This window comes from Larus michahellis, chromosome 1 (genome assembly GCF_964199755.1).
Source record: "Larus michahellis chromosome 1, bLarMic1.1, whole genome shotgun sequence".
Classification (NCBI taxonomy): domain Eukaryota; kingdom Metazoa; phylum Chordata; class Aves; order Charadriiformes; family Laridae; genus Larus; species Larus michahellis.
Genome location: NC_133896.1, coordinates 134,916,690 through 134,941,266, shown reverse-complemented (window position 1 = coordinate 134,941,266; position 24,577 = coordinate 134,916,690). Strand labels below are relative to the sequence as shown.

General features: G+C 40.0%; 1 protein-coding gene across 1 annotated transcript in view; it reads left to right on the top strand.

Moving 5' to 3' along the window:
- Positions 1-24,577, top strand: part of POLA1 (DNA polymerase alpha 1, catalytic subunit) — a 205,338-nt gene that overhangs the window by 36,941 nt on the left and 143,820 nt on the right. The window lies entirely within an intron of this gene.

The window sequence follows — 24,577 nt, the reverse complement described above, 5'->3', positions numbered from 1 at the left end:
TGATGGGTTAGTCTTTGATTTGGTGGTGCGCTTCAGTTTTGGATGAGCTTGTCTTTAGCCAGACTGTCCTGTGCTCTGGTATGTTGAGTTCCTGAAATGCTAGGGTTTGTGACAGGACTAATTAATCCCATGGTGGCAATGGATTATGTACGAGGGCTGGATGAGTTCACATCTGTGTTTAGAGGCACATGCTCCCCCTGATGCGAGGGCACAGCTCTCCTTGCTGTGGACAACCCAATGCACCGAAGGTCCGATTACAACCCCCAACTGATGTGCATAGGGGCATTTTGTTTCTGATAACACATCGTTGTTTTTCAAAGTCTTCCCATCTAAACAGCTCTCCAGAGACAACCCCACGTTTGCTGTCCTCCCGATTTATGTAACCAGTATGTTTAGCCTTACACACATGTTTAACTAGGAAATAATTTCCAGATTTGATAACTGTAAAAGTGCTATGCATCCATGTGAATTCAAAAATTACTGTTTCCTTTAAGGAAGTAGTATCTTTTTTGTTGTTGTAAGATTCTGATGTATTTACCTACAAGGTTGGCATGAAAAGCAGCTGAGTATCATAGCTTTATATTTTCTAGCAGTATCTTACAAGTCATAAATTTGACTTTTGGGGTTTTTTTATCATCCCCATTAGTCATATGGACCACCTGTCACAAACTGGGCGTTGTGTGGATACTTGAGCTTTTGGTCTTTAAGGGAGGGGAAAAAATTTTTGTTTGCACATAGGATTTATTCTCATTTGTCTGTGACTTATCAGTTATGAGATAATGGTGCATAAAATTCTGGTGTTCCTGCCCTATGTTCCAAAGTGATGGTGGAATGTGAAAATCCTCAATAGGTGGTAGTGGATGTACTAGGAGAGCACTTTGAGACACTTTCTCTTACATAGTTAGTTTTTGGCTGGAAAGGACCTCTTACCTCTTAAATTCTGGTGGTGCTAGACCTGGGCTTGCTTCTGCCAAGCCTTTGCACACATTTGAGTCTCCAGTTTTGTAGTTGCTCCGAGTTGGGGAAAAAAATTAATACTATGGCACAGTGTTTGCTGAAAGTTTGTTGTACCCGGTGCAGGTCTAAAAGTTCCTCTATGAAACAGGGCTTCTGGGAGCACAGCAGAGAGATGCCAATGAAAGTCTGTGGGAGCCGGTCTGTATCTGGCAGCTCTAGTGCTGAGCTCAGTGGGGCATTACGGTCCTGGTAGGTCTCTTCCGTGCAGTACAGCACCTCCTGTAGAGCTAAAACTATATATTTTTTTTTTTTTTCCCCATTCTTTGAGATAGATTGGTATTCATTACTCTGGATACTGTGGAGATAACAAATTTTTGAAAATTTGAGAATTTTTCAGGACGATCTGTAATTTTGTGCTCCTGTGTAAGTATGATGGATACTGATGAAATACGCTGTATGTGCTCTGTTCTGAGAACTTGCATTTTTAGGTCAATAAACAGATAGCTTTAGTCAATAAACAGGTACAGCTTTATTAGTTCTTTATTTGTTGAGTAGTGGTTTTTGCCATAAAAGGTGACACAAGAGGACACCTTAGTTTTCTGTGGTTTTTTTAAAGTTGAAATACTTAATCTAGAAAAATACTACTTGAAAATTTTATGTTAGCCTTCCTATTCGTAGGTTTCCTCTTGCCACTAAATGCTAATATAAAAGAGGTGAACATTAAGTATCAAGAGATTTGGGTAATCTATATGAAAATGTTAATTAAAAAATAACTATTATGGAAAAATGTTATTGATTTGAATTTATATGGTCTTTTCTGATGATAAGTAATTGATACCTTTTTTTTTTTTTTTTTTACCATTGTGGAGGGTGGGACTTGAGTAAACGCAGGTAGGCTTGTAGATGTCTAAGCGGGAATAATACCGTGTGGGATGAAAACTGAACTTAGTATTTGCACTAACACAATTACCATTCAATCGTAAGTCTGAGCAGAATAATTGAAAGTGGCAAATATGTATTTCAAGTCGAAGAAGTTCTTGAAGTTTATCGTAGCATTAAGTTTCAATGTAGCTGAGAGAGAATAAGTTTTTGATGACTTCTGTAAATTGCTGCTTTCTAATTGTGTGACTGAAGACGCTTTCACTGAAGCGGTAGGAAGACCGAGTACTGCAAGTGTCTGATGCCGAGTGCTTTGTACTACCTCTCCTGGACTGCGACTTCTCTTCGTGGTTTGGTGATGCCAATGCCCTAAAACTAGTGGCGCTGCCATGGGGTTCCTTATGGTGACTAAAAATTCTTGTAACTACACATTGATGGTTTAAAAACTTGTTTATAACTATGCTAGTGTTTGACATGTTTACTTCATTTTTGGTGGCAGAAGTATTAAATATGATGTGGAAAGGCCACTTATAAAGCCAGATCATAGCGCCAGGACAGAGTGTAATGCGTAAGACCTCGGTTCTCGTCAGTGAGCCTTAGCGAGATACGAGCTGGTGCTTGACCTTTATGTACTTAAAGACATACAGTAGAAATGTATCAAAGCCTTAACGCTCTGGCCATATGTAGGCTGGATCCAGCCGAGGGGTTATCGTGTGTTGTTCCAGCGAACGAGGTGTAATTTATGTGGGTAGTGTAGTAATGGTCGTGAGTTTTCACTAGATGGCGATAGAGACCTTGGGATCATTAATCAATTAAGACTTTTGGGTTTGTCACGAAGTGTTTTAAACCTTGACTATCAGGTTTCTCAAACGGGTCTTCCTTGTTTATTTCTTTCAATTGTGGGTAATCTCTAACAGGGAAGGTGGGGCATATCAGTGTGAATTTTTCAGAATTTAGTGTATTGTATATCACAGGTAGACTGGTTAAATTTTGGTGTATTTTGGAAGAAAAAAAAAGGCTAAAAATTTGGGGTAGGGGGAATTAAAAGGGGGAATTAAAACTATAGCTCAGATCTGCTTGACCTTTTTGGAAAATGTAAATGTTTTCCTGTTTCGATCACTAGAAATGCATCAGTTCTTGTTCTTACAACCAATTAAAAGACAAAAATCTTTCTGGATTTGCAGTCCAAATGTGACATTATTGATCTGGAATGTGTTAGCAGGATTCCTGGACCTTCCCCCCACCCCCCTGTGTTACTAAACGTTTGCCTGGACATTGGTGGTGTTGTAACTACAGCAGTTGCTTGCATGGAAAAGTAATAGGAAAATATTTAATATATTTTTAGCTGTCCTTTAATGTAATTTAACAACTGGAAACAAGATGAGTCGGTGTTGTACAACCAGCCAGCTCTGCACTAGCAGGCAGCATAAGGTCATGCCTTTCCAGCCTCTTTTAAAGGACAAGTCTTTTGATGAAGTGTCAGTTGTCTGATTTCCCAAACGCAGGATGCCCTCTGCTGCAGGATTTTCCTACAGGACAGCAGAGTTGTTGAGAGAATTTTGTCTGTAGGCAGCTTGGTGGCTAATGGCTGTCACTCAAAGCTGAGGCCTTTTCCAGGTACTTGCTTTTTTCCATGTTGTATTTCATTGTTGCATATTTTTGCCCAAGCAGCTGGAAAACTTGCCTTTGAAAGGAAAATAACACATTTGCTGTTTTCAGCAGTACTAACAGGTAGATCTAGTGTTACAGTATGCAAAATAAAAGGGGGAATGAGGCAATTGGGTTAATTCCAACTTTCTCATTGAGATCCTTTAGATACATTCTCAATTAATAATTAATTTAAGGCCCTGGCAGTTGAAAGGAAAGAATAAAAGCATGTTATTGCTGCAGTCTGGGAAAAGAATGGATGAGGGAGGAGAAAGATGAAGTGGAGAAAGATGAGCTCATTTTAAAAAAATTAAGCAAGGGTAGGTAAGCAGGTTAATGGCCGTCTATTGTAATTGTCTTCTGTAAAGAAATCCAGGCATATCTTTTTTTTTTTTTCAATTTTTTTTTAAGTCTTGTTCATCCAGGCAAATTGATCATCAGCTGCTTTCTTTTAATTGCACCTAAAGCATTGGTTATACAGTTTACAAGAGTTGCCGTGTGAATGGGGCAATTGTCAGGACTCCTGGTTTCTTCCATGCTGTAGTATGGGAGAAGGGGGATTGTTAAAAGAGGGAAAGGAGCCTCCTGAAGTCTCATTTAAGCATCCCGTCTATATTTAAACAGGGAATACAACATCATTGTAACATTTTCGGAAGACATGGAACTTGATGGCAAAAGGCTAGGCAAAGAGTTTCTTAATTGCTTTTAAATATAAAAATGGCAAACTAAAATCTTACGAGAAATAGTGCTAGATTGTTGCAGTGTCCCTAAATGGAAACTGTTGGGGTCAAACCAGTTGTCACTGTTGTTAAATTTATCATTATGTATGCAGTTGTGAGCCAGTGAAAAAGCTATGTACGTTATTCTGCATGCTAATACCCCAAATGAGTTAGAATAGACATTTCAAAGGAGAGGCTGCTTACAATCTGAAAATGTGAACTGAGTACCAAGTAGCAGAAAAATTATGGAACATCTTAACATTTGTTGAAATGAAATATTATTATTGTTAGTCGAGTGCATGAGATGACATCTGGTCTGATAAAGACTTTTGCATCTCCAAGGAGAGGAAATGAAACATTTCAATTGAGAAGAATGGCCAGAATATTTTGGGTGAGGAGGAAATTAGTCTGGAGGAAAAAAACTATTTCATTTTATTTTGGGTGGTGTGGTTTTTGGTTGTTTGTTTTTCTTCTTTTTTTTTTCACTTGGCAGAAAGGTTTTCTTTAATGGGATATTCACCGAGAAATGTTTAGGAAGATTGATCAGGCTCAGGTTGATTGTACAGCAAGTCAGATGAATGGAGAGACTTTCTTTTTTGTGACTGCTTATTTTAAGATTGTGCTGCCACCAGAGGTGTGGTGCCTCTCGCTTCCTGACTACTGATTTCTGTAAATGGGTTCTAGAAATTGCATGGCCCCATGGTGAGCTGGATCAGCCTGGTGATCTGAGTTGAAAACTAACTAAAGAGGAAAACCAAACTGATTTCTGTTGGATCAATGACTCAGTAACTCACTGCATGCTCTTCGAGCTGGTAGAAAGGAGGCTGGAAAGTGGGGGCAGACCCAGCATGAGATATAAGGGGTCAGGCATGACCAGCCTTTTTTAGCTCACACCCAACTGTGAAACTGTAGGGTTAGTGTTAATAGGATGAACTTGTGGGGGATTTGTGGGATATTGTTCTCCTTCTTCTGTACTTTTGTTTTTTTCTTATGGTTTCCTATCTTGTATATCGTTCCTGTCTTGCCAAAAGACACAGATTTTGCTTGAGTCTTATCGTAACCCAGCTGACTAGGTAACAAGAAGATATTCCTCACCCAAAACTATGGTAAAACTGAAAACCAGGGTAGGGGGGGACCTTAAAGAGCAAGGTCTCTGGCATATTCTCTGTATCTGAAATGTAACAGTACGTCCCCTTGTAGAAGCCACGTGTGTTGGGTAGAGGGGCTGGTACCTCAGGGTCAGGAGAGGTAGAAATTTCTCCACATCCAGTGGTAACAGAAAGACTCTCAGGTGTGCAGTAAAATATTGGAGAATGAACTTGAATCCTGCAACCCTAGAAATTCACCATGCTTTGGCTTTAGAGTAACTGAAGAAATCCTTTAATCCCATCTAGAATACTGAAGAGATTATGGGATTCACAAGACAGAGATCCTTTTGTGGTTCTCTTCTTCAGATACTGGCATAGAGATGCCTCATAAAAGGAGCACAGGAGCTCCACCACGAAGGTGAGAGCTTTTGCAACATCGCAACACCATTTGTAAACTACTTAGGTTCTGTTTTCAAACAAATTCATTTTTCAATACCCACTGTTAAGGTTGGAAGAATACAAATGCTAACTGTTGTCTTAATGTTTTTCTCCAGCCTATATATTTGTTAGCACTGTTTGCAGTATGCATTTTCTAAGTTCATTAGTAGCTTGCTATAAAATATTGCAGTTTTTGAGACTTAACAGAAGTTGTTCTTCAGGGTGTTATTGCCTCACTCATTTGCATCATGCATTTATCTTCAATTGGATATTGGCGTGTTCTAGAAACCATGGGTTTGGATACCTAGATGGTAATAAAGTTTTCAAAATACGAGACTTAAAATTAGGGGGAAAAAATAATTTTCCTTTTCAAGCACATTTCCTAAGAGTATAGAAAAATTATTTAACTGAAGTGTCTGTCTCCCACGAGACTTAAATAAATATTCATACTGTCCTTCAAGGATATGACACCTCGATCTCATAATCAAAAAGTTTCATGTATTTCCTGGGAATGTTGCCCACTGTGCGAAAGCTCACTGTTGCACAACAGACTATATTAGAAGCTTTTTGCTTCATCCACAATTACGTGATCTGTTCTTCGTCCTCTTGGATGAATACTCATTTGACCCTACCAGATCTGCTGTTTTCAGGTAATGATTTAAGTAAATGATCCTACTCTGACATATAGGGAGATGCTGAGAGCTGCGTTTCTTCGATCTGGAGAAAAAGAGTTTAAGGATGGAATTAATTGTGGTCTTCAAGAACCTAATGCACAGCCTTGTACCGGGCAGGTCTAGCCCTGTCTTAGGCGGGAGGTTGGGTTAGATGATGTTCAGGGGTTCCTTTGAACCAAAATTGTTTATGACCATCAGTTTAGAAGTTCCTCTAATTTACACTCAGATTTATTGCCAAGGTCAGCTGAATCCAATAGATGCAAGAGTAGCAACTTGTCATTTGCATTGAAGAAAACTGGCAGGATGAAGACATTTCAGCAGTGATTCTTGTTTTACCAAGCTGTTTTGACTTCAAATCTAGAAAAAAAAAATCATCTTTCCTCCAAGTACTTCGAATGCAGGTTTTGCTGTATAGGTCAGGTCATGTGGTCTCTTGCATGTATGTCCTTTCACTGGGCCTGTGCCAAGATTCATTGGCTTAATTTAGAAGATATGCATGAACGGCTTATGCTATTTTCAGCATCGAAATATACTTATGAGACAGATGAAACAGTTTGTTCAAGACCTTTATTTATCTGTGGAAGATGGATCGTCTCTACTGCTGCAGGTACAATACCGTGTAAGGATATAGGAGATCTTGGTGGGCAACATCAAAAATTCTGCTTGGGACAAAGGATTCTTGAGAAACAGGTGTAGTTTAACGAGCTGGGGCATATCTGATGCAGATCTCTTAAGGTAAACAAGCAACGTTAGAAGCAAGGAAACATGAAAGTCAGGCATATAGCCTAAGCTAATTTGTTCAGACTTCCTTCGTAGTAGAAAGAGGGCAGTGTCAAAGCTGGATGAAATAAGTCCCCCCAAATTTTCGAGTGGGACAGGTGATTGAAAGGCACATGAAAGCTTAACTTATGCTTGCTCTCTCTGTTTGCCTTCCTTCCGGTGCTTATACGTAATGTAATGCAGGAGATGTTGCTGGTGATAGCGTTGTCTTTAGCTTCAGGCTGTGCCCTTTATCAGACTTACTGGGTAAGATTTCAGGGAGTAGGATTAAATTATATATGTTGATACCTGCTCTACAATTTGATAGTGTGTGCGCGTTTGCTGATTTGAGCCACTAGAAACAGTTGTTCCATAAAAGCCTATTTCAACACCTGGATTATTATCCAGTTCCCCTTACCTTTCACCTTTCATGTTTAGTCTTCTATGTTTTCCTAAAGAGCAAGAAGTAGTTTTTTAGGTTGTTGAGGATGGGAAGTTGTTGCCACTTGCGTCGCTGCAATGCAGTGCTCATCAAGCACTGCTCATCAAAACCGGGGAATGTCAGAACGTCATTTGAACCTGCGGGGATTAGTCCCTGGCAGTCATTTTTATGTGAGCTTGTGCTAGTCTTGGTGATTACATGGGGCTGGAGAAACTTTTAAAATTTGGATAGTGGTGGTTGGTAAGCCCTCGTTAAAACAACAACAACAAAAAAAAAAACCCCAAAAAAGAAAAGAGGTGCTCTTTTGACAAGTCTTTATGAATGATGATTCCTCGTTGCGTGGCTGATTCATCAGGTTGATGATGCCATGTTAAGTTAATGCTTTCTTTCTAATTACTTGCCTTATTCATGAAACAGACCAGAAATTGGCAAGTTTAACGTGTTGGAAGCAGGACTGCGTCATAATCTGCTTTGATGAAGTTCAGGGTCATGTTTCCTGAAGTGCCTGGGTAAGAAAGGTTCCTGTGATAGAGATACAGAAGACCTCGAGGTACAAATGTTTTTGGGTTTTTTTTTATCCAAGGATAGTGAATCTGCTGAACAGTTGCCAGGGAGGAGGAGAACTATGATGAAATAATCTACCTGTTTTGCCCTTCAGCTTGGTACTCTGAATTGTTCTGTGTGCAGCTTCATTCTACTGGGCAATACCACAGTTGGCACACTCTAATTTATTTTCTATTTTCTCTGACTTCAGCGCAAAAAATGTTTTCATTGTTAAATTCATGCTTCTTCCTTGATACTTTTAATTTTACTGGGATATCAAACCGTCACAGCCTTCGTTGTACTGTAATTTGGAACTGGCATGTGGAAGGCTGCCACAAAACCACAGGGGCATCTCAGCCCTGTGCTCGAGCATATTGCAACCTTCCTGTTGGTTTTGCTCTCGTTGGAATTTTGCTTGTCGAATCTAGAACTTCTTTGGCCATACCCTTTGATTTTTGAACAACACAGGTATAAGTTAATGACAGCTGATGTTTTGGTTTTCATGTGACCTCCTTATTTTCTCCCCTTTCTCCTCCCTGTCTCCCTCAGAACTCAACATCACCAGCATCTTTGAATTAGGCAAATACCATTTTTGTATTTGCTCAGAAATCTATTGGTTTCTTTAAATTATGCTAGCTCCTTTGCCTTGATGTTTTAAGATGTATCGTACCTGGGTTTTTTGGTTCAATGCCTAACTTCATATTTTTCAACTTAGAGGTAAAAGTAGTCATCCTGGAGCTAAAGAAAAATCAATGAGAAGCCTGTACTTAGACTGAGAACCCCTGCAGAAAGCTTTGATTAGAGAAAGGCTTTAGATCTGACTCTTATACACAATTGTCCATCAGGTGGCCAGTCAGTTTGGCATGTACTGCTGTATACCACAGATGCTAGAGATGGAAAAAGGTCTATTACATCATGTAGTTCATCTTCCAAAGTATGTATATAGTTACTTTGGCAGAGACGCAATTCTTCATGTTGTTGTTGGTTTTTTTTGTTGAAGACTGTTGTCCTTCAAGAAGACACTTATGATTTTAATTTTGCCATGGTTTTTGATCTGATTGCTCTTTGTGATCACTGATTTTTTTTTTAAATAGATTTAAAGATGGAAGATGAGCCTGCCTTCAGTAGGAATGTGTTAATTGACAGGTGTCCTGAAGTTTCATGTTCTTGGCAGTGGTCCAGGATGACAGAGCAGTAATGATTTAGAAACTGCCATTCCTTCCTGGTAAAAGGATTGGAAGAAATCTGTGAAGTTATTAACTACTACTGGCTTCTAACAGACTGTGAGAAGATCATTACGGCGTCTAATTAGTTGAGATTACCTCCTTTATGCAGAATGTTTGGGTGTTTTTTTAAATTCCTTTACATGCTCTTATGGCTTGCACCAGTTTTTTTTCCTCCCTTCTCTTTAACGTTCTGGATGGTTACTCTGAGGATTTCAGTAAGGGATCATGTTCCTATATCTGTGTGGTGTAATTAGCGCAGCTATTTAAATGTTATCAGGAACCCATTTACCCTATCTGTCAGTTGCTGCTTAGTTCGGTGGAAATGCTTTTATGTAAATCACAGAACAATACTTCTGACTTGTAACAAGATTGGGCTGAATTTAGGGGACTGAAACACTTCATCCTGGAATAAAATGTCTTGCTGAATCAAGGGTAGAAGATTATAAAAGCTGTCACTTTTTAAAAAAGTGTATTATGCTGACATATGTATACGTGTAAATTGAATTAGCTGTGATACTCCTACAGTGGGAAACTTCCCACCGATTCTAAAAAATCGAGGGAAAAGCTGGCACACATGAAATTTTCTTCCCAATTTGCACACTGTTTGGTAAGTTGAACCCATGTTCCTTGATATCTTTTTGCAGTAGGCTACAATTTCTGTGTTTTTCTAAGATCAGCTCTTCAGCTAGTCTTAAAATACTTGGAACTGATGCCTGATGGGGAAGGGGGGCAGATGCTTTCCTTTTACTTCCGTCCAAGTAATTTCTTAATGAAAGTGGTTCCTTCTATGCGTAGGAGATATTTGCACTTTATAGGGTTGTTCTGAATGGTTTTGATTGCTCTTAGGCCTCTCTGGAAGATCCTGTCCTGATCTTGACTTATTTTATAACCATGTAATGAATACGAAATTTTTTCTTCCATTCAAATAAAAACAACGCTCCCTTTCCCCCCATCCTCCTTTAGTGTAAGGACCTTTTGCCATCTGATACTTTGGTGGTGGATCTTGAACTTCGATTTGATTATTCAAATACTTAAAGAAAATAATTATGAAAGTCTCTCATCTTCCATATATCAGCAAGTCATCCAGTTTTGATTTTTTTTTTTCCAGGAAGATGGGCTTCTGACGTGCTGACCAAGGGAAGATTAATAAATTGTGGCTTTTATTTGTGTGTCTCAGTTTTCAGCCTGGAGTGTAAGCTTGTGTCACTTCGCTCTGTCATAAATACTGTGTTAAATTACAGCAATTTTTTTTAAGAAACTGTTTGATTTTTTGCCAGGGATTCCTGAGCCATCTAGTAATAGTTTCAGGGATCCTGTTCCTTCTCTGAAAATCAGTGCCAATTTTGGACTGTGCAGCTGTCCTAGTTTCCTTTTCATTAATTTTCACTGTAGGAATAAATGTTTGTTGTCTGATGTTTTATTATATTAGCTTATTTAATGTCAGTTATTTCCTTCCCCACATAGTTCTTGCTTCACTTTTTTTTTTCTCTCTCTCTTTTTTTTTCTTTTTTTTTTTTTTCTTAAAATGGAAAAAGGAATAGATCTGCCAGAGGAGATCTGGGTGGTAAAGCAGTATGAAGTGGCATTTATTTGACTATTCCAGAAATGATCCTTCTGTTATTCCATACAGTACTGCATAGCTTTTGGCTCAGCTGGCCTGCATAATAGGGGAGAGCCTCCCTGCTAAGCCAAGCAACTCCTTTTTGGTTCGAAGAGCATGTGAGGCACGTATGGTAGTAGATTATCACAATTATCAAGTATCAGTACTGACTTAGTATTTGTCCCTGGCCTTTTCCATCTTGACTTAAGGAAAGCCTGTTTTGTGACTGTCTGTCTGCTACCCTCTCTGAGAGGAACTGGGGTTAACAGTTTATTAATAGTTTGTGTCGTACGTAGAACATCACAGATTTGCTATATGCTCTTGAGCATAAGGATTGGTGTTTTTTTGCAATTTTATGTAACATGATGCTTCTTTCATTTAAGCTCTTCAGACAGTGTTGCAAACAGGGATCATTAATGGTGTTTCAATTCTTATTGTCTGATGGTTTTTCTTAAATTGTGAAAAAAAACACAACAAACGTTCTGCATGCTTTGCATAGCATGGAGGTGTTGGGTGTTGTCTTTAATTTTCAGTATTTGTGTCATGGCCAATAGTTGTTTTAGGACTACAGTTATCTACCATAAAGAGTCCAGGGACTCGCGCTTGTTCCATGGAAGGAGGACTTGGTGCTCTCTGAGGTTCTGAGCCATTGCAGTGAATGGTGGGGGAGATGGAGTTTGGGAAAACCTGAGCCAATACACATACCCATAATGAAAGAACTCCTTTACACGTTTTGCTTTTAACTGCTTTTTTAAATGCAGTGGGCACAGCTGCTTAAATGCTAAGTCAGCTGTACTTAAAGTGTTTGCGAAAGAGTACTATGAGCTGCCAATAGATTTTCTTAGACAGCAAGTAATTGATTTCCTTTTTATTATTTTATTTTATTTCCGATTGCCTCTTTCCTGTTTTCTGTCTCTTCCCAAACAAGTGCTTGAATCATCCTTCTTCGTGTGTGCTTACTTGGGGTTGGGGGTGGAATGAAGGGAGGAGTTGATAGTTGTTGATAGGTAGTTCAAGAGATTAATTGTCCAAAAATACTAGCAGCTTTTCTGACTAACTGCAGAGCCTTGAAGTTAAAACCTGGAGGAGACACATGAAAATGACTTTTACCTCAGCATTTAGTTCAGTCAGTGTGTTAAGAAGTTGAATGTCAAGAATAAAATAAAAGGATCTGGAGAAGATAGCTATGTGTCTTCAAGTCACTAAAGTAACCTGGAAACACCAAATACTCAGAACTGGTAAAGAGAAATACTGCATCACGCTGAAGGGCCAGCAACTTTGTGAGTCCAAAAGTGCACAAGAAGTCAAAAAGCTTGGACAATTAGTTCTATTCTGTACATACAATTGAAATAGCAAAAAAATCCTGAGCTCCCTGTAAGTCAAACTTGAGGATCAATGTCTGGATTTAAATAGATTCCTTCTTACTGGGGGCTAAGAAGGAAGCTTCTCATAGCAGAAAGGGCTTCAGCTGCCTTGCTGTACTGGACTTCTGGGAAAGAAACGCAGATGGGCTACATGTGAAGTCTGTACATTAAGATGAGGATTGCTGCTTGGCTAGGTTTGTGTTTGTGTTTGGGGTTTGTTTGGTTGTTTTGTTTTTGTTTCCCCCCCCCCCCCCCCCCTACAGAAGAGAGCAGCTGGGTAAGATCTGTGGAAGTTCTGCTTCCAACTCTGCTCCTTTTTTGCTGATGCCTTGTGTTGAACTCTTCCTGAAGGATGAAATGTCTCTTGGCACATTTGTTGCCATCTGCTGTTTGTCTCTGTTGATAAGCCTTACTTAGCACTTTTCCTAGGAAAGTGCATGACATACTTTCAAAAACCGTTCCATTTACCTGTTGCTGTGGGACTAGGCAGGCCCTGTTCTAAATGTTTTCCAGCTGGTACATATCGTTACTGTTCCAGATGACTAACATGAAAAATGATAATTGAAGCTACAAGCCTATTACGTAGTAAGCTTTAATTACTTAAACTGCTTCGTATTCGTTTACTGTTGGTGCTAATGCTCTTGAAATTAATTGGCACTAAAGGGGGTTCAAAGTTTATACGTAATCATTGCTGTTATAATGTGCTATATTAACTAGGTAACTTGGCTTATTAGGTGATTTCATTCTCGATTATTGCCGCAAGTTAACAAGGCCAGAGTAATTATCTCGTAAACAATGGCCTTGCTTGCAAGACAGATGCAGCCAGACCCTTCCTGTGGAGTTCGAGTGCCCGCTGTATTCTGGCAACTAGGCAAGAGAAGGTGATCTACGCATGTCACCCAACAGCAGATGGGGAAGATTTTTAGAAAGTGGGATAGCACACTTTCAGATCTTCTGTTATGCTAATAAAGTTTTTGTGGGAGAACGATAGCAATGTCAATAGCCATAATCTATCAATGACATCAACCCCTGGCATGTGCAAGGCATCAAAGCAAACACAGAATGCCTTTGTATGCATAGCTCTGGACAGTATAAACCAGTTGCTACTACACTGAAGGTCATCTCTTATTTTCCTAGAATAGACTAAATACCTAGCATACACATTCATTCAACTTTTTTTTCAACAGAAATTGTGATTTGGTTAAAATGGAAAATTTAGGGTCATGGGAATTGCTACACTCCATAGGAATTTAACTCCTAAATAGTTTTTCTCCTGTGTGCCACTGGTGTACTATAATGTGGCTTATATCAGCCTACAAATGTCTGATAGAAGAAGTAATAAATTTACTAGATTAATATTATCTAGTAAGTATAACGCATTATTAGGTAATACATGTTTAATACCTAAGCTCATATTTAAGATGGTAGGGCTTATATCAGAAATTAATTACAAGTGAAGATGACTGTCATGAGTGGAGAAAGGGAAAATTACAATGGTGAAACTGTGGAATAGCAGTATGACTGAGCAGTGCCAATGTGCATCTCTTGTTGGTCACTCTCCAAAATGCCATCAGGAGAAGGTTCAAGTGCTGAATCTCCAGATTTTTAAGTGTCTTGATTGGGGTTCTGGTACTATTTTAAGTCCCTCTTTACAGCCAGCGTGCAAGTCTTTATTTAGGACCATCTTTCAGGAACTGCACACAGCAGGTCAGGTATTTATTCTATCTCAGGAAAGTCCTGTTTCCAGGAATGAAAAACTCTAACCACTAGATCCCCTTAATTTTCTCTTTCTGTCACTTATATTCTTAAAGTAGAGATTGAGAAGAAGTTTAACAGATTCAGGAGTGTACTTTGTGGATGGACGTGTCTCATGTATGAATCATTAAAATCTCACTGTGTTTCAAGTGAAAAGTGTGGATAACTGCTTTGTATGGTAGGCTGCTTTGTATGTTTTACTAGAGGCATCTGTGGAATTTTACAGTGGCTGGTTCTTTGTAGCTGTAGTAATTTTGCCCTTTTTGAGTAGTGTCAGCTTACAAGTTAGAATCTGGAGCATGCAGAGATACTATAAAGACTTTAAACACTGACGCACATGCAGTGGGTCAGCTTCATAGGAATAGCTCTGAAGACAGGATTTAATTTTGGGTATTTTAAGATAAGATATTAAACCTGCTGTTTAGAGAGATTTTTTTGTTGTTGTTGTTCTAATCTTTAGTATTTACAATTATGCCGTTTAATTCTGTCCTGTAAGAGATTGTAGTTGCACAGAATCAAAAAGATGAGGAATGCAGAAAAAAAATATCCTTATGACTTTATCGCTACTCTTCAGGTGAGGAGTTATAAATGTGGAAGTACAGGGCACTGCAGCTTAATTTATGTGCAGCCTGTAAAGAGGAACCTAAATGCCTATTTCAGTTGTTTTACACTTTTCAGTAAGGAAGGAAAAGTATGAATACTTTGTTAAATCATTACAGTGTAGATGTGATGCTTCTAGTGGTATCTATCAAGTGCATCTATTTGATAACATAGAGGGTTCCTCAGCAGTGGATTAATTCTGATACTTCAGCCTTGAAACTGAGTTTCCGTGTTTGAGTCTACTAAAATTGTTGGTGTCATATGTCTAATAACCCATCTGCTTGAATGATGATAAAGCCTCCTACTTAGTCTGCCTGCCTCAAGGGAATAATCGAGCAGCCATCGTGACAATACTCCTCTGAGCCAACAAAATACATTTTTCCCCTGGAGTTCCCTTTGAAACGTAAATTATTTTTAAGCCAATAGTGATAGGGGTCCTGAAATGAGGCTCAATGAGGAACAAATATCTATCTCAAATTGTCTGTCATGGCCAGTGAAGTTAAAAACCCCCAAAACTCAGCAACTTCACCTTATTTAAAAGGGAGCCACCTATCCTTATGAATAGGATCATATGGTGTGTGTATTTAGGGGGCTGGGCTTGATGACTCAGTCCTGGATTTCTTAGCAGACCTTTTTGCCATGCAGTAGGCTGCTGACTGCTTCAGTTTTGCTCCATAAAATCTTGACGCAATTGTATTGTTTTGGCAGACACCATCGCCAGTCAGAGAAGCCAAGAATCTGTAAAAACCTGATGTCCCAAATGTGTGTGGTTCGGTTTAGCATTGGTAATTCATCTCTTCCTCCTCTTTCCTCCTCACTTGTCTTACAAATCCTCTTATGTGATCAGTTCCTTGTGTTTGTTGGTGCAGATCCAAAGTTGCTGCAGTTGGCAGCGTAAATGAGCCATGTTTCAGTTCTTCGTTAACTTCATGGTAAAGGAGTGGCGTAGTTGGTGGTGGATTTCCCATCATTTGTGTTAAATCAAGATAATATGCCTTGCTTCTAAAAATTATGCTGTCACTCAACATGAAGTTACAGGCTTGAAATAGAGACAATTTAGTAAAATTTTATGGCCCGTGTGTTATACAGGAAGGTCAATAAGGAATCACTGCAGTCCTCTGCCACACTGAAATCTTATAATTTATGTGACATGAATTGGATAGAATTTGAATGAATTGGATATCTTTGATAGAGGTAATTCTACATCATTATAAGAAGTCATGTGTGATCAGCTGGAGAGGAACAGTGTATTACCTGTCTGGCACAACGTAAAAATATTTTTACTTAAAAATTGGTGCTCAATATTCCCTTATATTGGACTTTTCAATATTTACCTTGTTTAATGCTCAGGGGATTCTTGGTTTGTGTAGTCAGTGTTTATAAGAGGTTTCTTGTAAATCCTTCCCAGGTGTGCACGATGTGGTATCTTTAGTTTGTTTTAAGGAAATTGTTTGCTATAGTCTACATCTCTGTAAAGCACTGTGCAAGGAGAAAGTGATGCTTGACTTGTCTCAGTTCAATCTTGAAATGTTTACTGTTTATTATATAGTTATAACTCTGTTCATCAGTTTGGCTGTCTCTTTCCTCAAACCATACTCATTCATAGGAGGGATCAAATTACCTGTGCTATAATGAATTTAATCTCTGAATATGTTAAGAAATTTTGTATGCTTTCATATTTTCTCGTTTCTGGATGGTACCTCATGTTATGAATTGTTGAAGGCATTAAACACATTTTCTAAACAGAAAATTCCTTACGGAGTAAATGGAAATATCTTAACATTTAGGGTTCCCTGTAGGTTTTAACTGTTTTAATGCTTACTGCAAGTTGCCTGTTTTTCAGGCTCTGAGGTGAAATAGGGAGTTGTGACCAGAAGATGCGTTGGCTTGCAGTCTGTTTAGATAAGCTTTCTTGTACAAGCTAGGGAATACTGTGGAGGCATACACTGGAGACTCAAGAGCTGCTATTGGGATGGTCCAAGGTTTCCTGGAGAGCAAATATGCCCTTGCGAAGAAGGGTGAATTGCAAGGAGGGGACCCTATGACATTGGTGGCTGGGTGCTGTGCAATGGCTAAGGACCATGTTGTCCCACTTCAGTGGGCACGCTCTCTCTGGCATAGCGGGATGAGTCCTCTGGGTGTAGTGGTTGGCCAGAGACATTTCCTGATGTGTGGCAAATCCTTGTTATATGAACCCCAAAGGAGAGTCTCAAGGAGTTTGTTAAAATCGTCTTTTTTTTTTAAGACTCTGTTAATATTGAGAAAGCGGATGTGTTGAAGAAAGTGTGTTCTTCGGGTCTTTGTTCTTGTCTGTAGTTTAAAGTAATGCTCATATCCCTGCAAAGCTCAGGGTCTTCTGAGAGATGTGGTAAGTATACCTATTGCTAATCTATCAATAAATATGAATCACATGTCTTCGTGCAATATTATTTATTATCACAATTCGGAGTGATTGCTTAAAAAGCACTTCTTATTAGCATGTTTTAATACCTTTCTAGCACATGCTTCTGAACTAATAGCCAGGCTTTGGGGTTAATTTGTGACTTGAATAGGTATTAGTACAGCATCAGGGTGTGATTGTATATTCCTTAATGTAAAATAGCTTTTATAACTATTGGACTCATGCAATTTTAATTTGCAGAGATGTGGAACAGAAAATACTTCATACTGATCTATATGTGCTTCAGTGGCTTTTGTGGACAATAATAGTGCATTATCAACAAATGATTGCCTAGTGTAGCTAGGAGGAAAATGGCAAGATCGTGAATGTATGAATGAAGTTATGACTTCTGACAGAACTCTGCTTTTGTTGGACTGCGTTGCCGTTTACATTATCAGTACAGAGTGTGACACAGTGTATAACTTTTTGCTAGACAAAACAACGTGCCAGTTGGATTCATTTTCACTGAGGACAACTCATCTCCTTTAAAAATGTCTTCATGTACGAATTGACTATTAATTTAAAAAAAAAAATAATAATCCCTTCTTGCATCAAAACTGTATGATAGTATGATAGATGTGTCTAAGAATAAATGATTGACAATGTGATTGTAAGTTTTTTATGACTTTCCTCCACTTCTAGCAGCTTGGGCTGGTGATCTCATGTCAAAAAAAATTGCAGTATATAAAGGATGAAGGATGTTTGCTTGCTAATGTCAAACACTGTGCTTGCAGTTTCTTTGGAAAACCCTGGAGTCCACACACCTTGAAATTTTGCTGCAGGTCGGTCACTGGAGATGGCACGCATGCAGGCAGTTCTGCCTGTGAAGGAGGTCCAACTTGCCCAGGAAGCTCCATCTGTCTTTTGCGTGCTCAGCCTGACCACCCTGGTTTCTCCATAGAGGGCCTGACCACAGAGGCATGGAGAGAGAGAGCTTGTGGAGCCCAGGCGTGATTACTCCTAGTAATTGTAGTCTTTTCAGATGCTCGGCAGATGTGCTTTGCTTCAGGTTCCAGCGTACTTTTGTTAAGCTGCTAAAGTCTAACGTGGATTGCACCTCCTTATTCAAGTGTCAGAGAGGCCTGACAGCTCGAGCATGGTTTAGGAAAAAAAAGAAAACAAAGGGCCCTTTTAGACCAAGTGTCACATAGTCCAGATCAAAGTTGTTCTAATTTTTTTTTTCTCCTTCCACTTCATTCTTTTTTTTTTTTACCTTAACGTACTTTAATCAAGCATTAACTCCTGAGATGATGCTTTGACCCATATGTAAAAGCATATTGTTACAGGGTAATTTAGCCATGTCACTGTAGTATATAATCTTCTGGATGCTGCTTGTTTGACACTATTTTTTGGGGGTAGGTCTTTTGTGGTTTTGCTGTAATTTCCAGTGTTCAGAATATTAAAAAAAAAAAAATAGGTGAAGGAATAACTGAAAAGCTGAAGACACAGAAAAAAGCATGTATAATAGATACAGGGGAGCCAGAACTTCCTGTTTATCTCCTTAATGGGAGGAAAAGGATTAAAAAAAGCTGTTGACTCCATAGGGATGGGATGTTTTTTGTGGTGGGCAAAAGCCTTTTGGAGCAGGTGTTTTATACTTTTACGTGTATGAGGATACTGGAGCTGTATTGTACAACTGGATTTTGTTTCTCACTAACTTGCCTTCCTTACAATGTCTTGTTTGTTTCAGTAGCTCTCTTTCTCCTTCCCTGTCTTCCCCCCCAAAATGTTATACATCTTCATTGCCAAAGCATCCACACTTTGTGCTTCTAGTCGCTTCCCAAATTGGCCATCACCACTGCTCTTGTTTTTTGGCCTCTCTAGTTGAATACCATGTTGCTTACTGATCAAGGTGGGAGCCTGGAATTAAGTTCCCAAGGCTGTTATGTAAAATTAAACTCTCACACCTGTTTGAATTGAAGTGAGGTGTTGGGGGCGCGGGGTAGGTGAGGAGGGGATGCCAGAGGGGAGGACCGGCTGCTGCTGAACTCCAGGGTGATGCAGGTGCCAGCTCCCTAATGAACTAACCAGCGTGCCGCTGGTGGCTTGTTGCTGTAGGAGCAGAAGGCTGAAATGACTTGCACCACCGCGTGAAAGATTAAGCAGTGTCTTTGGCGTATTTCTCTGTAGGCGGGTTTTTTGTTGTTTTTCCAAGTGCTTCCACCATCCGTCTGTGTGTGGACGTTTTGTGAGCTGCACGTTACCGCTTACCCTTCTTGTTTTGAGGTGCGATTTCCTGGTTTTCTCCCTGCTACCCACTAGGCAGGCTGGAGTGTCCTTGAACCTGCCCTCCCCTTTCTAAAGCGAAGGATGAGAAGCCTTTGAGCAGCTGAAGTGTCGGCCGTGTCGCAGCTGACAGGAAACCGATCTGCCGCTTGTCCCCGCGGGCTGGGGGCTGGCTTGACGGTGGCATGTGCCCGGGCTGTGCAAGCCTTGCGAGGGCCAGGGGGTGTGCGCTGTGGGTCCCCCTCTGTCCCCCAGCCAGGTGGGACGTGGTGGGAAAACGCTGTCTGTCCCAAAATGTGGTGGCCATTTGCCACAGCTGTCTGTCCTGTCAAAACAGTGACTCCTCTCAGGGTTAAAGGTTGATGAAAACTGTTGCTAACTTGAGATGATTGATGTTGGAAAAACTAATTAGTGAGCGGGGGCCGTTAATTTGATCACTCGTAGCGTAGCTTCTCTTCCAGGTTTTGAAGAACTTTGCTAAGGAGCACCTATGTTACCAGCTTCTTTCTTCTTAATTGAAGTAGGGATGTATTTTCAGTGGACTGCTTCCAAGAGGAAAGACGGGGTAAATGAACAAACAATGCTTGAATTTAATCGTGAAGGATTCCTGTGTGATCTCCAGAGGGTGGCAAGCCTCTTTTTGCTTTGAGATGGAAATATCAGATACCCTGGTGAAATTTTCAAATGAAATACCTTGTGACAGAGTTGTGAGCTCATCGGCCGTGCCCCACAACGCGACAGGAGGTGTTCTCTGTAGTTAGGGAGGAAAAAGAAGAGTTTTAAAAGGGTATTCTGGTGACATTACTTTGGCTTAATCAATTGCTGATGACAAGACAATGTGTTTCCACTTTGGTCCACGCTGCTAAAGTGTAATATAATTATTTGTATTAGACACCAGCCACCTGTTAATATCGTTCTTCTAAAGGTCATTGTGTGGTGCCTTGCTGTCTGAATTTAACGGCCCTGTATCAGGTTTGTTGGTCACTCTTTTGTGTGACACCGGACAAGTGTTTGTGGGGAAAGAATGTGAACCCGATACCCCGGCGGCCAGGGGAGAGGAGAGGACCGGGGGAGAGGGGAGGACAGGGGTGACAGGGACAGGCTTGGGCTCTGCTGCTGCTGCTATTGTTGGGCCACCGGGCCAGGGCTGGAAAACAAGTAGCTTCCTTCTGAGGCGCTTTCATCTAACATAACCCTTGTTTGGAACAAAAATAAACTGCGGTGATTTCCCAAGAGCAGCAGACTGATGTCTGTAAACCCTAAATTTTTGGTACCCCTGGATGCATAGGGGCACAGTGTTCCTGACCTGGGATCTGAAGGAGGGGAGAGGAGGGGAGGGGACGTGGCTGGGCTGGCTGGCTGGCCTCCTAACACCGTGAAAAGAAAGTGAGGTGGCGATAATGTAATTGTGCCTGGTGACAACGGGTAGATGCTTGGTAAGTTATTTTTAAACATAGGGTGTTGGCAGTTAACCTTATTCCTGGTGTTGGATTCATTTATTAACGTCTGTTCAGTGACCTGAAAATGCAAAGCACTGTATCACTGAGAAATGTTGACCTTGTTATCCGACAATTTTTAATTAATTTTGCTGAATGTAAGTGTGGTGTGCATTTAACTCGAACTTTCACTCTTCCCACCTGACCTGGTATTAGCTTTTGGGAGAGGTGGGGGACAGGTAGGACTTGGGGATGAACTTTTTCCATGCCTATATCCCATGGATGGAGCAGATGCAAGTGACTGCTGCTGCAGGGGCTCCACTGAATGACTTTGTTTTCAAATTTCCAGAAAATGAAAGCTTCAGCTGCCAAAAGAACAAAACAAAGCACCTGGTTTTACCACATGGTGTAGGACATTCCAGCACTTGCAAAGAGGGAGGGTTGGCTTTAAGCCATCTATATTCCAGCATCATTAGTAACTGCTACTAACAGTTGGATTGAATTGCTGGCTGAGAAAGAGCAAGGGCTTTTAGAGTCTTCCCTGCAATTGAAAATATTCGTATGAAAAACTCCATTACTGCCTATTTTATAAGGAATAAGGATCTCACGTTTATCAGTTGCATATTTATTGGTTCAAACCATTCAATCTTCATTATGCACATGTAGATAGCTCGTTGTGTTTGTTTGAAATGGGTCATTAGGGTCTTCAAGCATTCTGGCTTTATAAAAATCTAATTGATTATTACTGCCGTGAAAGAGTTAATGAAGGATCACTTGTGGCTTTTAATTTTCAGCTAATTAAAAAGAACGGCTGTTTTTGCCTTGGCACTCATAGTTGAAAGTGCCAAATATAGGATTTTTTGTGTGTGTGAGTTGAAGGGTGAGGAGTAGGAGGAGGGGGAAAAGTTACATGTAAATCATTTAGCCATTAACCTAATGTGGTGGATTTATAAATCCTATTACTATAAGCCCTTTTCATTTCCACTGAGGCCTGACGTGTGCTTGATCCTGCTAATGTAAAATTCATTCTGTCTAAGTGATTACTGAAGTAAGACACTTTTAGTCAATTTTAATCAGATTGTGCGAAACTTGCTTGAAGACTAATGTTAAGTAAGACATGGACACAGTTTGGCCATGTCTTAATTAGCCTTACAAATCAGATAGACTACGAAATCAATCAGTGAGCCAAGGCCATGAACCTTTTGACACCTCATGCTTTCTGTGGGGGGAAAAATCTGTGCTGAGGGCTGGAAGTACAGCGCTTGGAAGAGAGATTAAGATTGTAATTTTGGTGTTCTTGTTTTCTGGTATGCTTGGCAGTCCCTCACAGTGTGCTAGTCCTTTACGATGCAGCCTTCATTGGCGTTTCATAGTTGAGGCCAGTGGGGTGCCTCCTGTAGCCCATCATAAATTCCCGTCTCCGCAGCAGGGGCAGCAATTGGAGTATTTTTCTGAAGCTGCTTCTGCTCCAAGATACATCTGTTATTTTCGCGGAGGGGGCCAAGGGACAGCTTATCTTAAAACCTTGTAACCTCCTCCTTCCAAGCCTTCACTGGGAACTACTGACTTGGATTCATGGGACATCTAACGCTTCTTAGGTATAGTTCTCCCCGGTTTTTCTATGGGGAGACATCAGTATGGAAGATGCCTGCCTCAGAAGCCCCTCAAATATTGCTTGCTGTTGAGGTGGGTTTTGTGAAATGTCATTCTTTGAAAGTCAAATAAAGAATTTGCTGGTTTTAGTGTTCCTCCTGGATCATTGCTTTTTAAGTAGGTTTGACTCTGAACACGAGCCTCAAACTGACTTTCACTCCATGTTAGTTTACCCAGTTTTTGAAGACTTATTGCTCACCAGTATCTTTACTATTCTCGTCATGTAGAATTTCTGTATGGGTAACAACTTTTGGTATTTTCTTTTAATATATGAACCATTTCCTTTCACTACCAAGATGCTTGGAAAACTTGTAATGTCCTTGAAGGGTCCCATAGAAGTCTTTGTTGGTCATTTTACTTGTGGTGTCTTCTGCAGCACAGTGAAAAGACTTAGGAGATGAGGATGCTTGCAGTATATGGAAATAAAAATGTTTAATACCGGAGGTGGCAGATGTTCTCTTGAAACAGGCAACATCTTTTGCAGAAGTCCCAACTGCATGTGCGTTGTGACAGTGCTGGGGGCTTGACTCTAAGCTGGTGGAAGACAGGCCCATTGTAAATGGCCGGCTTAGACTGGAGATTTTGTTCTGCTGTTGTAGAAAAATTACCTGCACGATGATTTTGGTTTTAAGCTTTGAAAATTCAACCACCAGCAGTGTCAGCAAACCCTTTTCAAAAGTCACTCCAGAAGTCTCTATGCTACGGTCTTTGTAAGTTGTTTTTATTGCTCAACTTCCAGGCAATTTAAATATCTTTTCTCCTCTATCTAACCTGTTAAATTACCTCTCTCTGTTAGGGTGAGTGTACCTCATTTAGTCAGATATTACTTAGTTGATGATACGACTGCAAGCACATGTGGAAAAGAGTGGGGAACGTGTTTTTTGCTTGATCTGAATGCCTCTTTGTCTTCTTTTTTCTCTTTCGTACAGTTACTGTTGGTCTGCCAGGTGTGCCTTTTTGAATGAAAATGAGAAACTTCTTTAGTGTAGAACTCTTACAGTGTGGTTGGGATGAGGCTCATTTGAAAAGCTTTGAAATTAGATGTTAATTACCTTTCTCTTCTACTGGATAATCTTCTGTACTTTAACCAAATAAGGATAATCTTCTATACTTTAATCAAATAAATATTCAAATACTTTGAATTTGCCATATTTCCTCTTTGTGACAGTTTTCTTATGTGATGGATTGTAGCAGAGCAACTGCTCATGAAAAGGGAGAACTGAAACAGAAAAATCATAGTAGTTCAGGTGGATGGGACATCTGATCCATTATAGCCGTGTAGTTAAATGTAGTTGATCTGAATAATCATATGGGGATGGGGCTAGTAGGTGAACTGTCAATGTTCACTTCTGCCTTTCTTTTCTCCCCCCCCGCCAAGATTTTAGTTGCCAGTGTCATAAGATCATAAGCTTGAGAAAGATGTGATGAAATCCATTCTAGATAATACTTTAGGGTAATGTTTTTATTGTTCTCAGTCGGATTATGGTTGGTTCTTGACTTTCAGTATTAAAGTGTATGTCTTCCTGTAAGTGTTGATGTGTACATATGGGCAAAATAAATGTCTAGGTTAATAATCATAAAGGACTCCAGGATACCCTGCCTCAGAGAAGAACATGACCTATAAAAAGAGAACAGATGTCTCATCAGCCATATTGCATGTATGTTTCCTGGGAAAATCCTTTCAAATTTCTTGTTTTGCCACTCACCAGCACATACTAAAATTAGTGTTACCTATGTCAGAAAACAGCAATATCTCTTCGGTGTCCTGGGGGTTGGTGGGCAGGTAGTTTGTTTTGTTTTACCCAGCAGATTTAGTGTATTTTTTAATAAGTAAAAATTTCAGTATTCTTGAGTTTTTTGTGGGCACTTGATATTTTTCTGTTCTCTAAAGGGAATGTGTATGGGCTTTTTTCATGGCATTTGCATCATTTTAATGGTAAGACTGATAGATTGGTTTGTTTACCGAAACACAGGAGGCTCTGTCTGAACATCAGGAAATGCTTTTTCACTGTGAGGGTGACCGAACCCTGTCACAGGTTGCCCAGGGAGGTTGTGGAGCCTCCCTCCTTGGAGATATTCAAAGGTGTCTGGATACGATCCTGGGCAATCAGCTGTAGGTGATCCTGCTTGA